Source organism: Phocoena phocoena, chromosome 8, assembly GCF_963924675.1.
Source record: "Phocoena phocoena chromosome 8, mPhoPho1.1, whole genome shotgun sequence".
Taxonomy (NCBI): domain Eukaryota; kingdom Metazoa; phylum Chordata; class Mammalia; order Artiodactyla; family Phocoenidae; genus Phocoena; species Phocoena phocoena.
Window position 1 is genome coordinate 43,873,572 of NC_089226.1, and position 8,006 is coordinate 43,881,577.

The window sequence follows — 8,006 nt, forward strand, 5'->3', positions numbered from 1 at the left end:
TAGACCAGGCCATTGGTTATCAAAATACCACTCCTAGACCAGAGGTGTCAGCATCTTGAAATCTGTTAAAAATGCATATTCTGTCAGACCTACTAAATCAGAAACTGTGGAGTGATACCCAAAAGTTTGTGGAAGAATTTCCATTTTACTCTGTTGTATGATAAGTTTGGGAAACACTAGCAGCGTGGAAATCTAATTAGGCTTGCATTCTTTTTTTCTTTTTATCAACTTAATTTCTTTTAAGTTAACTTTTTGTTTCAGAACAGTTTTGGATTTAAAGAAAAGTTGTGAAGATAGTACAGAGTTCCCATATATTCCACCCCCATTTTCCCCTATTTTTAATATATTGCATTAGTATGGTACATTTGTTACAACTAATGAACTCATATTGGTACATTATTATTAACAAAGTCCATACTTTATTCAGATTTCCTTAGTATTTTACCTAATGTCTTTTTTCTGTTCCAGGATCCCATCCAGGATACCACATTTCATTTAGTCATCATGTGTCTGTCCTTGGTCTCTTCTTGACTTGGGCAGTTTCTCAGACTCTCTTCAAAACCCTTAACAATTTTGAGAAGTACTGGTCAGGTATTTTGTAGAATGTCTCCCAATTGGGATTTGTCTGGTGTTTTTCTTACTATTAAATTGATGTGTTTTGAGAAAGAAAACCACAGGGGTAAAGTGCCATTCTCATAAGCGCTGTCAAAGGTATGTGCTGTCAACATGGCTTACCATTTTGATCTCCTGGCTAAGGTAGTGTTTGTCAGTTTTTTAACTGTAAAGTTACTCTTTGTCTGGGCTTCTATCGTTTAGTTCCTTCTGTGTGCCGCCCACACTTAAAAAGGGGTGGGGAGCTATGTTCCACCTCTGAAGGGTGGAATATCTATGTAAATTATTTAGAATTTGTGTGTGGAAGATTTGTTTCTTCTCCTGATCATTCATGTATTTATACCAGTGTAGACTTGTTTTTATACTTTGAATCATAATCCAGTGTTACTTTGTTTCTCAGATTGTCCCAGCTTTGGTTATTGTAGCCTTTCAGTTGGCTGTGTGTCCCTTTGTCGTATGTTGGCCTGTCATTGTGGGTTTACTTTTGGTTTTGTTTTGGTGGTGTTCTTTAGCACTTTCTTACCTTCTGGCACTCCAGCATGCTCCAGTCAGTCATTTCTCCAAAGATTCTAGGTTCTTTTTATTGGAAAATGGTATTAGAAACCAATATCTGGATATTAGGTGTACTCATTGCTGACTTATCTTTGTGTCTAGGTACACTCAAGCTGATAGCAAGAAAATATATGTGTGTATGCTAACCTGTCTGTACACATATCTATAAATATTTCTGTAAGTAACTATAGTAAGGTGAACGTGAGTTCATACTTAGTTCTCCAACACTAGTCCGTTACCACACAGATCACTGCAGCCTCCTCCCCTAGCTTATGTGTAACTTCGCACTCCTACAATAAAAACCTGGCTTCTGTCATCCACTATCCATTTACTTGTTCAGTTTCAGTATACATGTACAGCAGTATCAGAATTTTTAACCTAATCTCCTATAGGAAACAGATTTATCAACTGGAGTAGTGCTTAGGTAGTTTTTTGCCTGTAGTCTTACATTTCTAGACTCCTACAGTCTCAGAGTTAGCTGAGCACCTTTTCCCCCTCACTTCTTTCTTTGAGGTTTTCTCATATATTTGTGATAAGGCTTGTATTTTATTTTAGAAAGATCATTGTAGGGAATTCCCTGGCAGTCCATTGGTTAGAACTGCACGCTTCCACTGCACAGGGCCCAATTTTGATCACTTATAGGGAAGTAGGATCCCCAGGCCACACGGCACAGCCAAAAATAAATAAAAATAAAATAATCATTATAATGAAAGGTGCAATTAGAAGTGTTTTAAAGAGGAAGACCCTTTAGGGCGAGGGCATGAAATACACCAGAAGCAGTAGGAAGAGAAGAGGATAAATTAAGAGATTTATCTTGAACTCAAAGGAATTAGGGATTAGAGGGTGAAATTTCAAGGATAACTCCTAGATTTTGAAACAGAAGGAGCCCCTAAACAAGATAGGGAATTTTGGAAAAAGTGATTTTTTTACGGAGGGCTCTTGAGCCCAAGGAATCTGTAATGCCCAGGTAAAGTAGTCCAAGCTATTGGTGAGTTCTGACGCTTACAGTGAGCCCATGTCTGGCTCTCAGAATTTGGAAGTCCTAAGTAAATAGGTGGTAATGTAAATATACCATTTAGCTAACTTTGAGAATACAAAGTTGATATTGTTCTGAACTTTTGAGAGCATCTTGCTTTAATCCAAAAGCAGTGACAATTCCTGCCCTTTGTATCATGCAGGAGTGCACAGGCATGGAGATAAGTAAGCCTGAACATCCTGAATATGCAGAGTGTGCCACCTAAACCACCTGTAATGGGTCCCCTAGGTGAAAGAAAAGTTCTTTACCAGAAGAATGCGGAAGGAGGCTGGGTGGATGAAAACAACATAAATTCACCACAGACCCTTGATTCTGTCAGTATGATCATTAAACAATTTTAATGCTAGGCATAATATATTCTTACGGTGGAGGAAAATGTAAAGATTATTTGTTGGAAATAAAATCCACGAATTTTAAATGAGGCATTAGGCTTATTAGAATTGATGGCTTCCTTATAATTACAATTGTTTGTAAAACTTTAAAAGACTTCCGAATTATGAAAGCTGGATTCCAGACTGATCCCAGACTGGCCTGAAACCAAGTTGGACTGTTTTTGTTACCTTAATGATTTCTTCCAGCCCCACCCTCCCTTGCCCATAATGCTACTTAAATTATCATCATAAAAAGGCTGAGTTGGACACAAAGGAGGGGAACCAGTTTAAGGAAGCAGAAAGCCAATGTCAGGATGATGAAAATCAGAATTGAAAGATATTTAGTTAGGTGGAATTCTTGTCCCATTTAAGTAGGTGTATAGTAATAGGGCTTTATAATTCACTTGATCAGATTAAAATACTTCATAAATTCTGTTTGTGATTTAGGCTTAGGAATTTAGAAAGTACTGGTTACAAGTAATTCAGAACTGTAGACATAATGATGACTAATTCTTTATTCAATAGTTGGCAATTCAAGTGTGCTAAGCACTTTGCTAAGTGCTTTTGATAGCTTTTCGTTTTATCTTCAGAATACCCCCATGATTATATATTATTATCCATATTTTATGGATAGAGAAACAGAGGCAAAGGAAGCTCCATTACTTGCCTCAGGTCACAATAGGTAGCAGATGGCAAAACTGGATTTTAAAATGAGGGCCTTCAACTTCAAAGTCCTGTTGAAACTCTCCACCATGACACTGAAGACATCTGAGACACCATGCAAAACCTCAAATTGGAACTGCTATTTCTTTATTAGTGTTTAGTCTTTTCTTCCTTAGTATCAAGTGAGTGAATTATCCTGAAAAGATAATGTGCTTTTAACTTTTGCAGTAGTTAATTGAGCCATTTGACTTTCTTGATAAGGACCTCTATAGGGCTGATGGGCTATTGACAAGAATTAGGGGTGGCTTCTGCAGGACTGTAAAAGGCCCACGGCAATGGATTTGTCCTTTGTAGGCAGTTAGTTCTAAAGGCGTGTGCATATATATAATCTTGGACTTACTATCATTTGGAATCTGGAACAGTTTTCTACATCTGTATTCTTAGATGTTGATGATCGGAAGACAATGTACATAGGCAGATAACATGTCACTGTAATGGGGTGAAAGAAGCAATGCATTAAAATTAAGTATTAATGCATTAGGCAAACAAATTCACTCGTAACCTAGTTTTACATGATTGAAGTTTTCATTTGTGAAAAGTTAGGGAAGATGTCCCCATCAAAGTACAGGGAAAGACACTTAAACCTGAGCTCTAGAGTGTTTTAATGAATCAAGAAGCACATGTAAAATTATTATGTTATAAATTATAGGACAGTTCTTCCAAAGAGAGATCTGTAGCCTACATGGGTGATCTTTTTATATATTATTATGCTTCGCCAGATAATCTTGAGGCTAGTTGAGGTTAGGTTTCTTAATATTTTTTCCTCCCAAAGGAATTGTTCTGAGTTGGTAGGTATGAAATTTACAGATTTTATTAATGTTTTTGGTAAGATATAAAAGTTTGTGAGCATCTTCAATTATTATAGCCATCCCTTTGCTTAATTATTTCATTTCATTCAAGAAAACATTTTTAGCTACTTTGTATGTGCTGGGGATAATTACCAAACACACTGGCCTCTGCTTCCAAAGATTCCAGCAAGGAAAGCAAAAAGTCATCAAATAAAAACTATGCTAAAGATCAACCTGTAAAGAGTTGCTGTGAGAGCATGTTTGGTAGATTTTATACATGGATTTTTGGAGGGGTAGACACTAGAGTCCTGAAAAAAAATGGGTAGGAGTTAACCAAATAGGAGGGGGGGATGGAGAAAGACAAGGATGTGAAAAGAACTGGAGTTGAGAGATGACAATGGCCTCTTAGGAAAACGCTTGTTAGTCTGCTTAGCCCCAAAGCTTTCTATCTTGCCCTCGCCCCTAAGCAAACACCTCAGCCTTGGTTTTAGGTTCCTCTAGATTCCAGTACATCATGGTAGTTCATACAGCCATCAGAAACTCTGCTGATGTTCCCCTTAAAGTGTCTTAGTATAGGACGAATCTGACCTTTAGCCCATGCCTAGAATTGGCAAATGTCCCCAAGGAAGTAAACAGTTGTTGCTCTCAGCAGTATTTGGAGACTTTTAGTACATTTAGTTTTCATTGCTTCCACAATCTTTTGATATATCTAAAAATATTGTGCATTTAATACATTTTTTTTTTTTAGTAGCTGGAACTGGAGTGATTGCCTGCCAGTACCTACTATATCATTCCTGGGAAGTCCCTATTGAAAATCTGTAAATAGAGTGTAGCATGATCACATTTAGGAAGATCATCCTGGCTGAAGTTACTATGATTGTGATACAACAGGGGAAAGGAAGTTGGGTGATTTGAAAGGAAGTTTTTACATCATTTAAGTGAAAGATATTGTTGGCGTGAATTTAGAATAATCACACTTGGGATTGAAAGAAGTGGATGAACACAGACTTACTAAAAAGAGAGGAAACAGAGCAAATGACTAAAGTTAAAAAGCAATGACAATACAAAGACTAAAATCCGTTACAGTGTGGTAGTTATTTCTCACGTTACTGTTTTACTAAACTCATTTCTGTACTTCAAAAGTTAGGATTGGAGGAGAATTATTTTCTTGTATCTCATCTCCATATATAAACTTGAAAGTTGGAAGGTCAATTGATAGTTTTGAAATTCTGAGCTAATATGAAAAATATTAAAATAGCCCATGTATGCATCTGTAAATAAGTGTTGTTTGTATCCTCAGAACAGAAAAACTAGTAAATTACAAAGATAGAAAAAGAGGTTTCTATTTTTGAACTTTATTGCATCCCAGAACTTTTTTTCTCTTCAAAGTTAAAACAGCCTTACTGTAGTTTTTATTATAAGAGGAATATATTCCAATGTAAGAAATTAAAGCAATACAGAAAAGTACAAAGATTAAAAGTCCACCACCCCAGTGTAATAAGTACTGCTGATACTTGTGTGATATCTGTACATTCAGTTTTATCAACATTTTTTTTTCCAACTCAACAATAACTCACAAGTTACCAAAAATGAAAAATGTTTATCAGTTTATCAGCTTTATGACTATTATACCATAAGTTAAGCAGTTTCCCATTGATGAATATTTAGTTTACTTTTTTACTATGATAAAATGTTGCAGTATCTTTGTCACAAATATTGGCATTCTTTCCAATTTTCTCTAGAATAAATTTTTAGAATTTCTTAATGTATATGCCTATATTACATTTCATATGCTTTTTATTAGTTTACTTTTATATTACTCAATATAAGCAACATGTTTAGATTTTTTAAATGATCAAATTATTGCATTATAATAGAAATTTATGGCTTATTTAAATTTGATTTTAAAAGTCAGCAACAGGGAATTCTCTCACGGTCCAGTGGTTAGGACTCAGTGGTTTCACTGCCATGGCCTGGGTTCAACCTCTGGTCCTGGTCGAGGGAACTAAGATCCCCCAAGCTGTGCTGCAGAGCCAAAAAAAAAAGTAATAAAACAGGCAAAACATTTGTCACTAGCAAAATATTTCTTTGCTATTTCACAAGTATCCTTATGAGAAATAATCTCTTACTCAGGATGTGGACCAAGAAATAGGATATGCTTAAGGGAAAAAAGGTTTATTTTTTTTTCTTTTTGGGGGGATGATTCTTTGAGCTGGGAGATGGATAAATGGGAGTTTATTGTATGTTCTCTATGTTTGTGTAAGTTTGATGCTTAATGAGACTTGAGGTGCTGTTCTGGGTGTACAGGACTCAATCTCTTCTAGAGTGTTTTTTTTGGTTTTATTTTAGTATATCTGATATGTAATGTGTAAATTTAAAGTGTAAAACGTTAATTGGATACATTTATATATTGTAATATTGCCATTGTGGTGATAATTAGCACCTCTATCACCTTACATAGTTATCCTTTTTTTGGTAGTTGGAATAAGTTCTCTTAACAAGCTTGATGATTGTAACACGCGATACTATTGTCTGTACTCCCTGTACTGTGCATTATATCTCTAGAGCTTTTTTTACTACTTATTGTAAATTTGTACCCTAAACAACATTAGTCTTGTCCCCCACCCCTTAGCCCCTGCTAACCACCATCTTATTCTGTTTCTGCAAGTTTGACTTTTTAAAATTCCAAATATAAGCAATATCATACAATACTTGTTTTCTGTCTGACTTAATCTCACTTAGCAAAATGTGCTGAGGCCATCCATGTTTTCACAAATGGCAGGATACCCTCCTTTCTTCGTGGCTGAATAATATTCCATTATATTATATTCCATTATATATGTACCATATTCTCTTTATTCAACCATTGACAGACGCTAAGTTTTTTTCCACATCTTGGCTATTATAATGCGGCAATGAATATTGGGGTACACATATTTTTTTGAGTTAGTGGTTTCATTTTCTTCTGATAAATAACCCAGAAGTGGAATTACTGGATCATGTGGTAGTTCTATCTTTAATTTTTTGAGGAACCTCCACACTGTTTTCTATAGTGGCTGTGCCAGTTTATGTTCCTACTGATAGTGTACCATGGGTTCCCTTTTCTCCACATTCTCACCGGCATTTCTTATCTCTTTTCTTTCTGATGATAACCATTTTAACAGGTATGAGATGACTCACTGTGGTTTTAACTTGCATTTCCCTGATGATTAGCGATATTGAGCATCTTTTCATGTACCTGTTGTCTTTGGAAAAATGTCTTTTAGGTCTTCTGCCCATTTTTTAATCAAATTATTTGTGTTTTTGTTTCTGACTTCTCTATATTTCAGATATTAACCCCTTATCATATATGTGATTTGCAAAAAGTTTCTCCCATTCTGTAGGTTGCCTTTTCATTTTGTTGTTTCTTTTGCTGTGCAAAAGCTTTTAAATTTGATGTAGTCCCATTTGTTGATTTTTGCTTGTGTTGTTATATCCAAAGAAATCATTGCTACCACCAGTGTTGAGGAGTTTCTTCCCTATGTTTTCTTCTAAGAATTTTAAAGTATCAGGTCTTATGTTTAAATCTTTAATATATTTCAAGTTAATTTTTTTGAGTGGTGTAAGATAACGGTCCATTCTCATTGTTCTGCATGTGTTTATCCAGTTTTCCCAACACAATTTGTTGAAGAGACTATTCCTTTCCCCATTGGGTGCCCTTGACTCCCTTATCCAATATTACTTGACCATATAAGCAGAGGTTTAATCCTAGGCCCTCTAATGTGCTCCACTGGTCTATGTGTCTATTTTTGTGCCAGTATAATACTTTTTTTAAAAATTGAAGTATAGTTCATGTACAATATGTTTCAGGAGTACAACATACTGATTCACAATTTTTAAAGATTATATTCCATTTATAGTTATAAAATATTGGCTGTAGTCCCT